Here is a 19,099-nt window from a genome sequence, read left to right on the forward strand (position 1 = left end):
GACCTCACGCCCCACGTGTTGAGCAATTCGGCGGTACGTCCACCCGGCCTCCCGCATGCCCACTATACGCCCTCGCTCAAAGTCCGTCAACTGCACATATGGTTCACGTCCACGCTGTCGCGGCATGCTACCAGTGTTAAAGACTGCGATGGAGCTCCATATGCTACGGCAAACTGGGTGACACTGACGGCGGCGGTGCACAAATGCTGCGCAGCTATCGCCATTCGACGGCCGACACCGCGGTTCCTGGTGTGTTCGCTGTGCCGTGCGTGTGATCATTGCTTGTACAGCCCTCTCGCAGTGTCCGGAGCAAGTATGGTGGGTCTGACACACCGGTGTCAATGTGTTCTTTTTTCCATTTCCAGGAGTGTATTTACGATGTGGGAGTCGTCGACTCTGTCTAGTACGCGTGCGTGTCATTCACTTAATCACCATTTAAAATACAAGATGTAAAGATAGTAGCTCTCTAATGTAGGCCTTTGTCTTAACACTTTGAAATATCACACATTTGTCAATATGAATCCAACATATATAATGTCCCGCTTTGAAGCTCTTCATAAAGATGGCCCAGAGTACAGAGTTCAGGTCACAAAGAAACACAGCAAAGGAAAGGAAATACAGTACTAACCTGACTATAGCAGAGGTTGAAAGGCACCAACATTCATCTCTTGGCACTTTTGGGTCCTGGTCAGCAAGATGCTAAAGGCAGATCGAAGGTGGGGTGCTGGAATTTCTGCAGGCTCATCCAAAATGTTCTGTAAGTTTGTTACTATACACCTTAGACTTGATGGCTCCCCACACAAAGAAATCCATACTGACATTTCGAGTGACCTGGGTGGCCAGCTAGGGCCACGACCAGGCTAACCTCTGGCAACAACCCTTTCAGGCGTGAAATTGTGTAAATGTGACCCAAGGTTCGGCCCGGGCAGTTGCTCCATCCTGGTGGAAGTAATTGTAGCTCTCCTTCTCGTCAGTTAATGCTGCTACAAAAGGCATGAAAATGTTGGCAATGTAACTCGCAGTGTCTGATGAAAGAAGATGGGACCTATAATGCGGCGTGCACGCACTGCACACCGAACCCAAACCTTCTGAACAAACCCTCTGATCATGCAACGGTCTTTCGAAGAAGTTATGCGGATTCTCCACTGCCCAGAATCTGTGATTCTGTGAGTTGACATAACCACTCAGATGGAACCAGGCTTCATCAGACATAAAGAACAGATTCATGTCCAAGCCATTCATTATTATCTCAGTGTACAGTCACTCACAAAACTGGAGACGTTGAGGAGCTACAGACATTCGGTAGGGATGGATGTGCAGGTGCAGGTGGAGCAATTGTCTGCATGATAGATGTGATATACCGGTCTCTTGAGACAGGCATCGGGTTGATTTGGTAGGAGTCTGAAGCATTTTCTGGTGAACTGCAGCCACATTTTCTCGTGTGCGGGCACGTTTCGGAATGTACACTACTGGCCATTAAAATTGCCACACCACGAAGATGACGTGCTACAGACGCGAAATTTAACCAACAGGAAGAAGATGCTGTGATATGCAAATGATTAGCTTTTCGGAGCATTCATACAAGGTTGCCGCCGGTGGAGACACCTACAATGTGCTGACATGAGGAAAGTTTCCAACAGATTTCTCATACACAAACAGCAGTTGACCGGCGTTGCCTAGTGAAAAACGTTGTTGTGATGCCTCGTGTAAGGAGGAAAAATGCGTACCATCACGTTTCTGACTTTGATAAAGGTCAGATTGTAGCCTATCACGATTGCGGTTTATCGTATCGCGACATTGTTGCTTGCGCTGTTCGAGATCCAATGACTGTTAGCAGAATATGGAATCGGTGGGTTCAGGAGGGTAATACGGAACGCCGTGCTGCATCCCAACGGCCTCGTATCACTAGCAGTCAAGATGACAGACATCTTATCCGCATGGCTGTAACGGCTTGTGCAGCCACGCCTCGATCCCTGAGTCAACAGATGGGGAGGTTTGCAAGACAACAACGATCTGCACGAACAGTTCGACGACGTTTGCAGCAGCATGGACTATCAGCTCGGAGACCATGGCTGCTGTTACCATTGAAGCTGCATCACAGAGAGAAGCGCCTGCCATGGTGTACTCAACGACGAACCTGGGTGCACGAATGGCAAAACGTCATTTTTTCGGATGAATCTAGGTTCTGTTTACAGCATCATGATGGTCGCATCCGTGTTTGGCGACATCGCGGTGAACGCACATTGGAAGCGTGCATTCGTCATCGCCATACTGGCATATCACCCGGCGTGATGGTATTTGGTGCCATTGGTTGCACTTCTCGGTCACCTCTTGTTCGCAAGGACGGCACTTTGAACAGTGGACGTTACATTTCAGATGTGTTACGACCCGTGGCTCTACCGTTCATTCGATCCCTGCGAAACCCTATATTTCAACAGGATAATGCACGACCGCATGTTGCAGGTCCTATACGGGCCTTTCTGGATACAGAAAATGTTCGACTGCCCTGGCCAGCCAGCACATTCTCCAGATCTCTCACCCATTGAATACGTCTGGTCAATGGGTGCCGAGCAACTGGCTCGTCACAATACGCCTATCACTACTCTTGATGAACTGTGGTATCGTGTTGAAGGTGCATGGGCAGCTGTACCTGTACACGCTATCCAAGCTCTGTTTGACTAATGCCCAGGCGCATCAAGGCCGTTATAACGGTCAGAGGTGGTTGCTCTGGGTACTGATTTCTCAGGATGTATGCACCCAAATTGCGTGAAAATGTAATCACATGTCAGTTCTAGTATAATATATTTGTCCAATGAATACCCGTTTATCATCTGCATTTCTTCTTGGTGCAGCAATTTTAATGGCCAGTAGTGTATTTGACTGGTTCAAAACACATCCTGTGTGACACATTTTCGGACTAAGCGTTGCATGGCGCTGTCTGCCGGCACTTTGACACCAGTAAACTTGTCAGCAAACAACTGACCACACCGTTTCCACGACTTTGCTGTCACGTAATTTTCCACAGCGAACACCCACTACTCCACTGCGGGTACTGTCGTCCCCTCGGCACTGCTCCGCTGACACTGACATAGCCCACACTACGCTCTGAACCGGTGTGGATCAAATGGCGGGCGGGCTTACACGTGGTGTGCGCTTCACGGGGTGTTATTATGTGCATACATTCACATCCAATCGTAACCACACCTCCAAGCCACTTTTATTGGCCCAACCCTGTATATATGTCATTTAATTATAAAACTTGACATCGGATCCTACAGAGCGAAAGTATGCCGTGTACAGAGCTTGTGCTTCACTCTGAAGAGTAGAAGCACTAGCCTAATGTCGTCTCTGGTAGGCGGCGCTCCGGCGCATGTTGTACGTCCGTAACTGCAATGAGCAGCGTATTAATTACTTGAATTAACATATTAAGTAAAATTTTGAAAAGAGGGAGAGGGAATGGGAGCAAAAAAGTGTGCCATTAAAGTAGTCTGGCTTCTAAAGACCCCACAGTCTCAGGTAACCATAGCAACACTTTACAATATGTGCAAAAACGCCGGCCGAAGTGGCCGTGCGGTTAAAGGCGCTGCAGTCTGGAACCGCAAGACTGCTACGGTCACAGGTTCGAATCCTGCCTCAGGCATGGATGTTTGTGATATCCTTAGGTTAGTTAGGTTTAACTAGTTCTAAGTTCTAGGGGACTAATGACCTCAGAAGTTGAGTCCCATAGTGCTCAGAGCCATTTGAACCATTTTTTGTGCAAAAACGCACGGGAAGAAGTTGAGCATGAATGTGCAACTGTAAAAACCATGAGTGTCAAAGCGAAAACAGTCAACGAAGTATTATCAATGTATAAGAAGCCCAATACTTAACGTATTAAGTTGACCCATGACATGAAGTAATGTTGTAACAGGACACAATGTGACGCAGAAAGTGCAAATGTTTAACAACGAAAGGAAATTGGGGAGAGAGGGGGACCGTGTAGATCGTCACTTGTGAAGCATCATGCTGTGGGAAGTGGTCGTACTGATAAAGCGTGCTGTGAGCAGATATACTGGAAGCAGGAGAGTGTTATAAAGTAACCAGTAAAACAACGAATAAACGAAGCCTCACTAAGCATTGTAAATATGCCTAGGAATAACGATGCTCTAGGTAAAACACACTACAAAAAGTAGATTTTACGTGGTTCATTATCAAAATGCTGAACAGAAACTTAACTGTTTGTGACGAAGTGTACATTGTAAAATAATAAATAAAAGACGCATTCTTACTAATCATAGAATATTGAGGAAAAGAAAAACCGCGCGGAGGCTAGCACCGAGCCGTAAACGTGGCCTCTCTGGTAGAAATAGAACTTTAAAGCCTTCCAGGAAATGTCTACTTGCAAGTTGGGAAATGTCTACTTGCAAGTTGAAGCTGATCATTTAAAATGTGACAATCGTTTTTTTCTAAGTGATTGAAAATTTCAAGCTCTTCCATTAATGTAATCCGTTTGCTTCTTTGTGTAAGATTACGGACAATTACGACAGATGGTCTTGTAAATGCCGGAATTTGAGAACGGATCGTCATCATTTTTACTAGCAAGCACAAGATATTTCTTTAAGTTGTTATTAACAGAAAAAATGCCTTCAGTTTATATTTATTTACCAAGAGACATTTAATCCTATAAGACACATTGCCTTAAAACGGGATGGATATGAATTTATTATTGTCCTCTTTACTGTATGCGGATCTGTTACCTTGTAGAGAGAGTCATTTCATTTTTATTTATTTAATTTTATTTTTTGTAGTTTTGCTACGGGGGAAACTATCTACTACATCTTACTTATATCCATTATTAGAAGCAATTGATTTTATTACATTAATTTCATTTTTTAGGTTACTACCCATTGCTACGCCATATGATCGTACGTAAAATCTACCGCTAAACGTGAAATAATAATATTTACGTATCACCTGTAACGAGTTAATGATCTCGGCGAATTGTACCTCAGTTAATTTTCTGTACTGTGATAAATTCTTCTCGATCCTATTGTGAGTAAAATCTGTAGGAACATTTGTTTAAAGACTTACTGTGTCAAATGAGACTAGCCTAGTTTCCAGTGAACAATTCATTGTTTTGTTTTGATAATTAAATGAGCAACATTTTTAACTGAAAAGGTGCGTTCGAAAAGGAATGAGTCCTTAATTTTGTAATGAAATCGCCTAGCTAATCTATGGTGTGATCTCTCTATTCCGTTGGCTAATGGACTGATCGGGTGGCATCGTTTATGTAGCTTAAACTAACTTCGAAAAAATGGAGGCTTCTGGTTCATATTGATAAGCCATTTCTTTTGAAGCTTTTCAAAGAAGCTATCAGTGTTAGCTAAACATTGCCGTATTTCCTTTTGCAGGTGAACTTTAGGATCGGAGATGACCTCAATGATGCCCTTTTACGCAAAAAGAAATTACAGTTTTATCTGTGTATTCTTTTACGTAGGTAATAACAACAGACTTATCTTTGTCAGATCAGATTTGAGGTACAAATTGCCGAGCATATTAATTTTTGGAGGTGGTACTTAAATATAATTATTTCATATTGTATGCTAAATTTTACATACAATCATATGGCCTAAAGATGTGTAGGTCTTTCGTAGGAGTCCTACTTGACATCTTCGTTGAATGTTGAAAAGTGCTTTCCTCAATTTTAACTCAGAATTACACAGAAAAATAAGTTTTATGCTCGTTATGTAGACGACAGAATTATAGCTTTCGATGGCAATGACCAAGAATTAGAACATTTGTTCAGTACGTTCAACAGTTTTCACGAGAAAATACGCTGCACAAACAAATCTACAATAAAAACGCGGATCTTAACTTCCTCAATCTTAAAACGTCTATAGCAGATAACAGCATGCGCTTCAATGTTTTCCGTAAACCAACATATTTGGATCATATTACTCCAGAAGATTCTTCTCATCCATGAGCAGACATATGAGCATTTTTTCATTCTGCTATCAATCATGCCACAAAACATCCCTTTGTCCTAGTAACCAACAACGTGAAACTAATGTAATTAAAAAAAATTAGCATATCTGCTTACAGAAAGAGGACGACTATAATTTCATATCCATCCCGTTTTTAGGCAATGTATCCCAGAAGATTAAACGCCTCTCGGTGAATAAATTTAAATTCAAGATAACTTTTTCTACTAATAACAACCTAAATTGCATTATCTGCAGTAATTGCCACAGTTACTATATTGGAAAAACCGGTGGAGCAATCAATATGAGATATAAAGAAGACCTATTAAAAAAAAAAAAAAGATTTCGCTACGTGCTGAAAACACTCACCACGACACTCCTCGAACACCCGAAATATCGTGCAGTTTCCGAAATGTTCATGCCGAGCCTTCGAAGCATCACAGTCTGCCCACTGTGAACTGCATACAATTCCACCTTTGCAGAAGTTTGTATATTGCTGGTCATACACAAAGAACGAAAGAGCCTAGATCATAATTATGGAAATACCTCGAAATTATCCTTCGCTTAGAGCTTCTACATGCAAGGAGACATTTTCTGCGAGGCTTTAAGCCTCTACGTCTGTGCGAACAGCACGGGGTAGCCATGCAGTCCGAGGCGCCTTGTCACGGTTCGTGCGGCTGCCCCCGTCGAAGGCTCGAGTCCTACCACGGACATGGGTGTGTGTGTTGTCCTTAGCGTCAGTTAGTTTAAGTTAGATTAAATAGTGTGTAAGCTTTGGAACCGATGACCTCAGCAGTTTGTTCCATAAGATCTTACCACAAATTTCCAATTTCTTCTGAGCGAATAACCAAGTGTACCGCTCGGTGCTGGTCTCCGCGCGGTTTTTGTTTTCCTCAAAATTGTATGTTCAGTTCGAATACGTCTTTTATTAATTATTTTACAATATACACTTCTTCATCCAAAGTTAAGTTTATGTTCAAAATTTTGCTAATGAACCACGTCAGACCCACCCTTCTTATTTTAAGTGTGTTTTATTCTGCCTACAACATCGTCATTTTTAGGCATATACATTGATCAGCCGGAACATTTTGTCCACCTTTGGCACGGATAACAGTGGCGATGCGACGTGGCGTGGAAGCAATGGCATTTTGGTAGGTCGCTGGAGGTAGATGGTACCACATCTGCACACACTAGTTACCCACTTCCCACTAATTCCGTGGAGGGGGCGATGAGCTCTGACGCAAAGTTCTATCACATCCCAGATGTGTTCGATAGAGTTCAGAATCTATGAGTTTGGGGGCCAGCACATCAACTGGAACTCGCCACTGTGTGCCTCGAATCACTCCATCACGCTTCTGGCCTTGTGACACGGCGCATTATCTTGTTGAAAATGCCACTGCCGTAGGGAAACATGACCGTCATGAAGGGGTATACGTAGTCTGCAACCAATGTACGATACTCCTTGGCCGTCATTGTGCCTCGCATGATCTCCATTGGAAGCATGACTGCCCAAGTGAATGATTGCCAGAGCATAATGGAGCCGTCGCCAGAAAGTCTCCGTCCCATAGTACAGGTGTCAAAGAGCTGTTCCCCGGGGAGGTGACGGATTCGCGCCCTACCATCGGCATGATGAAGAAGGTACTTGGATTCATCAGACCATGAAACGTTCTGTCACTGCGGCAAAGTCGTGTACTGATGCTCACGTGCCCATTTCATTCGCAGTAGCCGAGGTCATGGTGTTAACATTGGTACAACCATGGGTCGTCAGCTCCGAGGGCCTAACGTTGGGTGTGTTCGGTGCACTGCGTGTTCAGACACACTTGTACTCTTATCAACATTAAAATTAGATGTCAGTTCTGAGATAGTTCGCGGCCTGTCCTGTTTTACCAACCTGCCCAGCCTACGACGTCCAACTTCTGTAAAGAGGGATGGCCGCCCAACCTCTTGACATGTGGACATTATTTCACCTTGGTTTCGCTACGTGTTGATCACCATAGCACTCCCCGAACACCTGACAAGTCGTGCAGGTAAAAATACGCTAGCGAAAATGGAAAGTGTTACACCATGAATCAACAATCCCATACTTAAAGATTTTAATGGCTATGCTTCAGCAACTGTGAATACAAGAGCGTCAGTGGATTGGAAATAACAGCCAGCCAGTCGCAAAATACAGGTTTATGAAACCTTGGCCATGATTTAAACAGTTTTAAAACTGTTACCTTTAGAAGATATTGTTCTATTAGCAAATATTACGACATTGTGTGTGAAACACAGTTGGTACCACAACAATAAGCAAAACAACAGTAAATATTTACAAATAATTTTTGTGAAGCATACTCACTTAGAATCACTTACGATATGGAAGTCATTGTCTGCCTAGTACATTTACGTGTCATCCACCTAATCACCATTTAAAACACACTGCATGTATCTGGGCACAGAGCGCAGTAGTGTTGCCATTGGTTGCTCGAAGCAGTGGAGAGAAGTCATCTAGACTGACGAGTAGCGGTACACTCTAGTACACACCGATGGGAGGATATGATTGTATAAAAATTACGTAAGACAGTTCATTCCGTTTGCAACAGGGCACCGTTCAGGCTGGTGGTGGACTTGAATACATACGATGAATGTAGTTGTCTTGGACCTTGCCGTAGGTGGGGTGGCTTTTACGCCTCAGCGATAGAAATAGCCGTACCGTAGGTGCATCCACATAGGAGGAATAATAGTTGATAGGCCAGACAAACGTGTGGTTCCTGAAGAACGGCAACAGCCTTTTCAGTAGTTACAGGGGCAACGGTCTGGATGACTGATCTGGCCTTGTAACGTCAAACAAAACGGCCTTGTTGTGCCGGTACTACGAGCAGCTGAAAGCAAGTGGAAACTACAGCCGTAATTTTTCCCGAGGGCATTAGCTCTACTGTATGGTTTAATGATGATGACATTCTGTTGGGTAAAATATTCCAGATGTAAAATGGGGGAAAGGAATGGAAGAGGAAGCCACCTGGTAGAGTTTTGTACAGAGCATAATTCAATCATCGCTGACACTTGGGTTAAGAATCATAAAAGAAGGTTATTTACGTGGAAGATACCTGTAAACACCAAAAGGTTTTGAGATTGATTATATAATGGTAAATCAGCGATTTAGGAACCAGGTTTTGAATTGTAAAGCATTTCCATTGGCAGATGTGAACTGTGACCACAATTTATTGGTTATGAACTGTAGATTAAAACTGAAGAAATTGGAAAAAGGTAGGAAAAGAAGCATATCGGACTTGGATAAGTTGAAAGAACAAGAGGTTCCTGAGACTTTCAGAAGAAGCGTTAGACGAAGGTTGACTAGAGCAGTGGAAAGCAATACAGCAGAAGACGAATGGGTAGCTTTAAGTGATGAAATAGTGAAGGTGGCAGAGGATCAAATAGATAAAAAGACAGGATCTAATAGAAATCCATGTATAACACAGGAGAGATTAAATTTAATTGATGAAAGGAGAACACATAATGTAAGGATATAGAGGCATATATCACTAGGGGAAAGATAAATGCTGCCTACAGGAAAATTAAAGAGGCCTTTGGAGAAAAGAGGAGCTGCGATATGAATATCAAGATCTCAGATGGAAAACAAGTCACAAGCAAAGATGGGAAAGCTGAGTGGTGGAAGGAGTATATAGACGGTCTACACAAGGGAAATGAACTTGCAGGCAATGTTATAGAAATGAATGAGAATGTAGATGAAGAGGACATGGGAGATCTGATACTGCGTGAATAATTTGACAGAGCACTGAAAGACCTAAGTGGAAACGAGGCCCCGGTAGTAGACGACATTCCGTCAGGCCCAGTGGTAGCCTTGGGTGAACCAGCCATTACAAAACTCTGCCATCTGGTGTGTAAGATGTATGATACAGGTGAGATATTGTTGTTGTTGTCGTAGTTGTTGTCTTCAGTCCGAAGACTGGTTTGATGCAGCTCTCAATGCGACTCTATCCTGTGGGAGCTTCTTCATCTCCTAGTAACTACTGTATTCGACATCCTTCTGCATCTGCTTGCTGTAGTCATCCCTTGGTCTCCCCCTACGACTTTTACTTCCTACACTTCCCTTCAGTACTGAGTTGTCTAAGAATGTGTCCTATCAACCTATCCCTTCTTTGGTCAAGTTGTGCCACAAATTTCTTGTCATCCCAAGTCTATTCAGTACCATCTTATAAGTTACGTGATCTACTCATCCAATCTTCCGTAGCACCACTTTTCGAAAGCTTCTATTCTCTTTTTGTCCAAACTATTCATCGTCCATGTTTCACTTCCATACATGGCTACACTCCAACAAATAATTTCAGGAAAGAGTTCCTAACACTGAACCCTATATTCGATGTTAACAAATTTCTCTTCTTCAGAAATGCTTTTCTTGCGATTGACAGTCTACATTTTATGTCTTGTCTACTTCGGCCATCATCAGTTATTTTGCTGACTAAATAGCAAAACTCATCTACTTCTCTAAATGTCTCGTTTCCTAATCTAATTCCCTTAGCATCACCTGATTTAATTCGACTACATTCCATTTTCTTGGTTTTTCTTGTAATAATGTTCACCTTACGCTCACCTTTCAAGACACTTTCTATTCCGTTCAACTACAGTGTCACTAGAAAACCTCCAATTTTTTATTTCTTTTGTCTGAACTTTAACTCCTACTCCAAATTTTTCTTTAGTTTCCTCTACTGCTTGTTCAGTGTATGGACTGAATAAAATTGTGGATAGGCTACAACCCTGTCTCACGCCCTTTCATCCACTGCTTTTCTTTCATGACCGTCAACTGTTATTACTACCGTCTGTTTTCTGTAAAAGTTACGAAGAGCCTTTCGTTTCCTGTCTTTTCCCCTGTTACCTTTAGAGCTTCAAAGAGAGTATTGCAGTTAACATTGTAAAACGCTTTCTCTAAGTCTGCAAATCATATTAACCTATCTTGTCAGATAAGTCCACGGTCAGTATTGCCTCGCGTGTTCCTACATTTATCCGGAATCCTAACAGATCTTCCCCGACGTCAAGTTCTATCATTCTCCTGTAAATAACTAATGTTGGTATTTTGCAACCATGACTTATTAAACTTATAGCTCGGTAATTTTCATACCCGTCAGTACCTGATCTCTTGGGAATTGGGATTATTACATTCTTCTTGAAGTCTGAGAGTATTTCGCTTGTCTCATATATCTTGCACACCAGATGGAAGAGTTCTGTCTTCGCTTAGAACTAGTTTCCCATCCGAGCTCTTGATTTTCATACAGATGATTTTCTTTTCACTAAAGACCTCTTTAATTTTTCAATAAGCGGTATCTATCTTTCCCCTATTGAAATATTCTTCTGAATCCTTACATTTGTCCTCTATCCATTCCTGTTTAGTCGTTTTGCACTTCCTGTCAATCTAATTTCTTAAGCGTTTGTATTTACTTTCGCCTACTTCATTTGCTGCATTTTCATATTTTCTCCTTTCATCACTTCCCTCTGAAACTCTCAGCAACCCATGCTTCTTTCAACTTATGTAGGTGTGATCTCCTTCATTTCCTACCTGTTCTGCAGTTTTTTCAGTTTTAATCTACAGTTCATTACCAATAAATTGAGGTTACAGTCTATATCTTCCCGTGGAAATGTTTTACAGTTTAAAACCGGGTTCCTAAATCTCTGGATTACCATCAATCTGAAACCTTCCGGTGTCTCCTAGTATCTTCCACTTATACAATCTTCTTCTATGATTCCCATCCGAAGTGTTAGCGGTGATTAAGTTACGCTCTTTGTAAACCTCTACCAGGCTGTTACCTCTTCCATTCCTTTCCCCCAGTTCATGTTCACCTACTATTTTCCTTCTCCTCTTTTCCTATCGAATTTCAGTCCTCTCCTCCCCCCCCCCCCTCCTCCTCACTATGTAATTTTCATCTTCCCTAAGTATCTATACAGTTTATTTTATCTCGTCATACATTTTTTCATCGTCGTCTGCGGAGCTAGTTGGCAAATAAACGTATACTACTGTGGTGGGTGTGGCCTTCGTTTGTATCTTGGCTGCAATAATGCGTTCACTACGTTGTTCATAGTAACTTACCGGAGCTCCTATCTTCTTATTCATTATTAAAACTACTCCTGCATTAGCCCTCTTTGATTTTGTATTTAGAACCCTGTATTCACCTGATCAGAAATCCTGTTCTTCCTGACACCGAACATTTGTAGTTACCACTATATCTAACTTCAACAGATCGATTTTCATTTTTAAATTTTCTAACCTGCCTGCCAAATTAAGGGCTCCAACATTCCAAGCTCCATTCCGTGGAATGTCGATTTTGTTTTTCTTGATGACGACATCCTCCTGAGTAGTGAGTAGTCTCCACCCAGAGATCCGAATGGGGGAATATTTTACCTCCAGAATATCTTACCCAAGAGGATGTCATCATCTTTTAACAAGTCAGCAGAGCTATACCCCCTGGGGAAGACTTACGACTGTAGTTTCCCAGTGCTATCAGCCGTTCGCAGTACATCTACATCTACATCTACATTACATTGATACTCCGCAAGCCATCCAACGGTGTGTGGCGGAGGGCACTTTACGTGCCACTGTCATTACCTCCCTTTCCTGTTCCAGTCGCGTATGGTTCGCGGGAAGAACGACTGTCTGAAAGCCTCCGTGCGCGCTCTAATCTCTCTAATTTTACATTCGTGATCTCCTCGGGAGGTATAAGTAGGGGGAAGCAATATATTCGATACCTCATCCAGAAACGCACCCTCTCGAAACCTGGCGAGCAAGCTACACCGCGATGCACAGCGCCTCTCTTGCAGAGTCTGCCACTTGAGTTTATTAAACATCTCCGTAACGCTATCACGGTTACCAAATAACCCTGTGACGAAACGCGCCGCTCTTCTTTGGATCCTCTCTATCTCCTCCGTCAGACCGATCTGGCACGGATCCCACACTGATGAGCAATACTCAAGTATAGGTCGAACGAGTGTTTTGTAAGCCACCTCCTTTGTTGATGGACTACATTTTCTAAGCACTCTCCCAATGAATGTCAGCCTGGTACCCGCCTTACCAACAATTAATTTTATATGATCATTCCACTTCAAATCGTTCCGCACGCATACTCCCAGATATTTTACAGAAGTAACTGCTACCAGTGTTTGTTCCGCTATCATATAATCATACAATGAAGGATCCTTCTTTCTATGTATTCGCAATACATTACATTTGTCTATGTTAAGGGTCAGTTGCCACTCCCTGCACCAAGTGCCTATCCGCTGCAGATCTTCCTGCATTTCGCTACAATTTTCTAATGCTGCAACTTCTCTGTATACTACAGCATCAACCGCGAAAAGCCGCAGTACCAGATGTTGTTGATGTTACAAGGGCAGATCAGAAGAATGTAGTAATTCCAATTTCGAAGAAAATAGCTGTGATAATTATTGAGCTACTTGTTTAATAAGGCATGGTTGCAAAATAAAAACACGATTTTTTTACAGAAGAATGGAAATACTGGTAGAAGCCCCGTAGAAATGTGGGCACGCGCGAGGCAATACTGAACCTACGACTTATCTTACAAGATAGGGTAAGTTTATAGAACTTGTAGATTTAGAGAAAGCTTTTGAAATGTTGACTGGAAAATTCTCTTTGGAATTGTGAAGGTAGCAGGAAGCGAAAGGCTATTTACACCTTGTATAGAAACCAGACGGCAGATATAAGAGTCGAGAGGTATGAAAAGGAAGCAGTGAGTGAGAGTGTAGTGAGACGGGGTTAGCAAGCAGCAAAGGAAACCAGAGAAAAATTTGGAGAGAGAATTAAAGTTCAGGCAGAAAAATAAGAACTTTGAGGTTTGCCGATGACATTTTAATTCTGTCAGAGACAGCGAAGTACCTGGAACAGTAGCTTAACAGAATTGGCGGTGGCTTGAAAGGTGTGTGTAAGATGAACATAAAAAAACTAAAACACTGGTGTTCGAATGTAGTCGAATTAAATCAGATGATGCCGAGGAAATTAGATTAGGGAACGAGACTCTTAAAGCAGTTGATTAATTTTGCTACATGGGTAGTAGAATGACGGATAATGGCCGAAGTAGAGAGGACATAAAATATGAACTGGCAATGGCAAGAAAAGCGTTTCTGAAGAAAAGAAATTTGTTAACATCGAATATAGATATAAGTGTTAGGTAATCTTTTATGAAAGTATTTGCATGGAGTGTAGCCATGTATGGAAGCGAAGTATGGATGGTAAACTGTTTAGACATGAAGAGAATAGAAGCTTTCGAAATGTGGAGTTACAGAAGAATCCTGAAGTTTAGATGGGTCGATGGCATCACTAATGACCAGCTAAGGAACAGAATTGGGCAGAATAGAAATTTGGGGGACAACCTGACCAGAAGAAGGGATCGGTTGGTAGGACACACTCTGAGATATTGTATGTGTGGGTGAAATCCTATGGGACCTAACTGCTAAGGTCATCAGTCCCTAAGCTTAGACACTACTTAATCTAAATTATCCTAAGGGCAAACACTCACACCCATGCCCGAGGGAGGGCTCGAACCTCCGCCGGGACCACCCGCACAGTCTGAGATATTAAGGAGTCACCCATTTAGCACTGGAGGGAGGTATAGGGGTAAATATCTTAGACGGAGACAGAGAGATGAACACAGTAAGCAGATTCAGAAGGATGGAGACTGCAATAGTTAACTGGAGATGGAGAGGCTAGCACAGGTTAGACTGCATCAGACCAGTCTGCCGACTGATGACAACAACAACAACAACAATTACTTTAAGATAACGAAATGCCATACAGTACTTTAAGTAAGATTACGGACGATATTCTGATATGTAATATGATACAATATAGTTGCAAGATCGACATTCTAGTGCAGTTCAAAAATTTCGTAGGTTGTGATCTCAAGTCTTTGTAGGACGTAGTGAACAGGCCTTTCACTTGTCTTTTAGTTAGTACTGGCGTTTCATTCTTCACAGATATATGAGCAGAGTCCAAACACCTGCTACCATTTCAAAATCCATGTTTATTTTTAGAAAAAAAAGTGATTTCACTGTCTCTTTCCAAACCGAAAAGATTTAGGTTTAAAACTGCAACATAGTACTGAGGAAGAATCCATATATGATCAGTCAGATGTTTATAAAATCAAATGTCTACAGTGCGACTGTTTTTATACTGGTCAGACAGGGAGAAAGTTGAAAACTAGATCTTACCAGTGCAACTCATCATCTATAGGCAACCATTTTAAAACTCACAAGTACATAATAATATGAACAATCAAATGGAGATGCTACGAGGGGTGTTCCATATTAATTTACATTTTATTTTTTCCCGTCATTCGTGATGTGCTATTTGACTTAATACTACAGCTGCGAGTATTTAGTAGTTTCGTCTAACCGAAGATGACTTGACGATCATTAGATGTGTAGTCCCTACTCAGTACAGCCCAGTTTCTCAACTGCTGTCATTATATGAGCGGACAACATGGAGTGTGATCATCAAGGACAGAGCTGGACGGCGTGGTTTCTGTGGAAGGAGGTTGTAAACACTGTGAATATTCACATCACGAAAAAGTGCTCTTGCAACACGACGACGCTCGTGCCCATACGAGTCGGAAAACTACGGCTCCTATCGCATGAATGGGGTTCCAGGAACTGCCAAACCCACCATGTACTTCTGACTTGTTCCCTTCTAATTAGCACCCATTCAGGGCTAAGAAAAATTCTTTGGGCGGATATCATTTCACAGACGTCCAAGAACTGCGAGCAGCAGACCAGCTGTCGTTGCGACAGACTCCCGTTATGCTTAAACATGAAGAAAAAATCTTGAGTGGACAGACTAAAAAACAACAACTATTTAAATAACTACGTTGAAGTGTTCAATGTGTTATAAGTGACCCCCTACTATTACTCACACATCCACAATTTAACTTATGACTTTATTTTCTAATATTGCATTATGTGATATCATCCTATTGCTCTCGTTGTTTTTACAAGCGACGCGACGAAATGACTTAAGTAGGCTTAGATACAATTACACAAATGTTATCGTGAGTGTGACATTCTCATGTGACTTTCATCTATGGTGATAATTCTTCCAAAACAATTTCGCGTGATTTCTCATAGTTTTACTACATTTTCGTTAACACCCCCTCCCCCTCTCTCCCTCTGTATACTTTTGCAATGTTGTCTGCTTAGTTCCTGCGGATATTATGATCTTGTTTCTGATAATAGAAGATGCTGCATATTCATATTTTGCACTTCATTCTGTCTACAGCCTTCGGAGGGCCATGATATTTGTTGTTCCAAATTTTTATTACATGGCGTGTCTGTTCTATTTCTCTCATTAGCACATGCATATCGATTGCAACCCATTACTGTGTTGAACCTCGGACATTTAGTATCAGATATGATCCTTGGACGTTAATTCTGAGATATTCTACCAGTCTTTTATGTTAGCAACTACTTCATTGTCACCCGCCTACAGGTCTTGATTTTGCAATGCTTAACACTAACTATAAGCAGAGTGAAAATCTCATTCTGGAAACATCCCCCAGGCTGTGGCTAACCCATGTCTCCGCAATATCCTTTCTTTCAGGAGTGCTAGTTCTGCAAGGTTCGCAGGAGAGCTTCTGTAAAGTTTGGAAGGTAGGAGACGAGGTACTGGCAGAAGTAAAACTGTGAGTACCGGGCGTGAGTCGTGCTTCCGTAGCTCAGTTGGTAGAGCACTTTCCCGTGAAAGGCAAAGGTTCCAAGTTCGAGTCTCGGTCGGGCACACAGTTTTAATCTGCCAGGAAGTTTCAACTATAAGCAAATTTGCCACTTTTGCTATCTCTCACCAGCATGTACACCATGGTTTCAACCAACTACTGCGCTAGATGTTAGAAGCTTTGCATTATATGTGGTCTCTTAACATCAATGTTCTTATTTTAGCTTCACATACTTTCATTTTTGTTTCTATTTCAAGAGAAACATGTATTCTCCCTTTCCCCGTCGATTATTTGCAGCAGCAAATATTTGTTCTTTTACGTTGTTTATGATGTTTCCAAATCCGTATCCAAAGACTTTGCTCTTATTCTTGATGAGAAAAGATGTAGCTTGTTATTTATACATTATATTGTTTTTAGGAAATATTCAATACTTGTCAGCAAATATTTGTCCTTTTACGTTGATTATGATGTTTTCAAATCCGTATCCAAAACCTTTGCTCTTATTCTTGATGAGAAAAGATGTAGCACGTGATACACTTACCAGTTGGGTTCCTTCTACTACTATGTACACCATGATTCTAACCAAGTACTGTGATAGATTTTAAACATGTAACATTAGATATGGTACCTTGACACTTATATTTTATATATCAGTTTGACAAACTATTCCTTTTACTTTTACTTCATAAGACACATGTCTGCTCCCCTTTCCTGTCAATTGCACGATAAAATTAATATTGCTTTACTGACATTGACTGTAATGTCTGTATCATACTTTTATTCTTGTTGTGGAAAGATACGGTATGTTACCTAGACATCATGAAAAAAATGTAATATCTACTATATGACTTTGCTACAATTATTACTGTTTTATACCTTTACGTTGGAAAGATTATTGTCTAATACTATACATTAATCTATATTATTTAACTTTTTTTCATGTTTACACCATTGGTTCTGAGGTACTACTATTTCCGTTGTTTTCATCGTGCTCTTGTATAATAGACTTGTACTTTTACAGTAAAATTTTAATTCCGTAATGCGTAGAGTCAATGTTTTATGTAACATGTACAACTTTTAACTCTGAATTCATTAAGTAGTATTAAATGTATCTTTATTTTTGTTTGTTCTTCATAACAAACGTCAGTGGTTGGACACTGTATAATATGTTTATTAGTAGCTGGTGACCATTTATAGCTGTGCTTTTAAACTGGTCACTTCACCTATTGTGCAAGAATATCTGTTTGGATCTGTAGTTCTTCAGCAGTTCAAACGGAGCAGTAATTATTTCGATTGTCATATTGATATGATATGTTGTGACATGTGAATAATATTTGATCTTTTATAGTTATTGGCTCATACCATCTGCGTATAACCTATTAGACTTTATACATTTCTGATTGTTTCATGCTTTGTTTTGATGTGTATGAAATACCATAATCACCATGTGAAACATAAACTAGTACTAACACTAAAAGTCACTCAAACAGCATCCTGTCATGTAATTCGTTTGAATTGTCTAGAATGTTCTTCAAATCAATTGCGAACAGTCGTGGCCTAGTGACATAGCGCATTCCCATCCATAAAAATTCCATTGCAGATTGACGCAAACGGTCTCCAAGTAGTAATCATTTACGGTTAGCGATCGGTTCAGCTGGACTAGAGGATCCAGTCCATTCCATGTAAAAACAGTCCACACCATTAGTAGAGGCGCCGGGCTTGTCTGTTAACACTGACAAATCTACGCAAACGCCGCTGGTCTCGCTCGTTAAGTGAAGGCCGTCTGCCACTGCGTTGTTCCTGGTGAGAGGTAATGCCTGAAATTTAGTATTCTCGGCTCACTCTTGACGCTGTGGATCTCGGATTATTGAATGTCTTAATGATTTCCGGAACTGAATGTTCCATGCGTCTAGCTACAACTACCATTCCGTGTTCAACTCTGTTAATGCCCATCGTGCGGCCATAATAACGTCGGAAATCTATTCATACTAATCCCCTGAGTATAAATGACAGGTCAACCAATGCACTACCATTTTATATTTGTGTGGACGATACTGCCGCCATCTGTATATTTGCATATGGCTATCCCATGACTTTTGTCACCGCAGTGTTCAAGAAATGATTCAGAAACGCAGTTAATAATGAAAATAATGACATGGAAGTAATCACATGTGAGATGTGTAAAGCCAGTCGAAACATCAAGGAAGTAAAGGTACTTGGAATTACACTGATCAGCCAGAATATTATGCCCATGTACCTTACAGCCAGTATGTTCACCTTTAGCTCGGATAACAGGTGCGAAGCGTCGTGGCATGGCAGCAGTGTGGCCTTGGTAGATCGCTGGAGGGAGTTAGTACCACATTTTCACAAAAACGTCGACTAATTCCCGTAAATTCCGTGGAGGGGGCGATGAGTTCTCACGCTACGTTCTAT

The sequence above is a fragment of the Schistocerca serialis genome, chromosome 3 (assembly GCF_023864345.2).
Source record: "Schistocerca serialis cubense isolate TAMUIC-IGC-003099 chromosome 3, iqSchSeri2.2, whole genome shotgun sequence".
NCBI lineage: Eukaryota > Metazoa > Arthropoda > Insecta > Orthoptera > Acrididae > Schistocerca > Schistocerca serialis.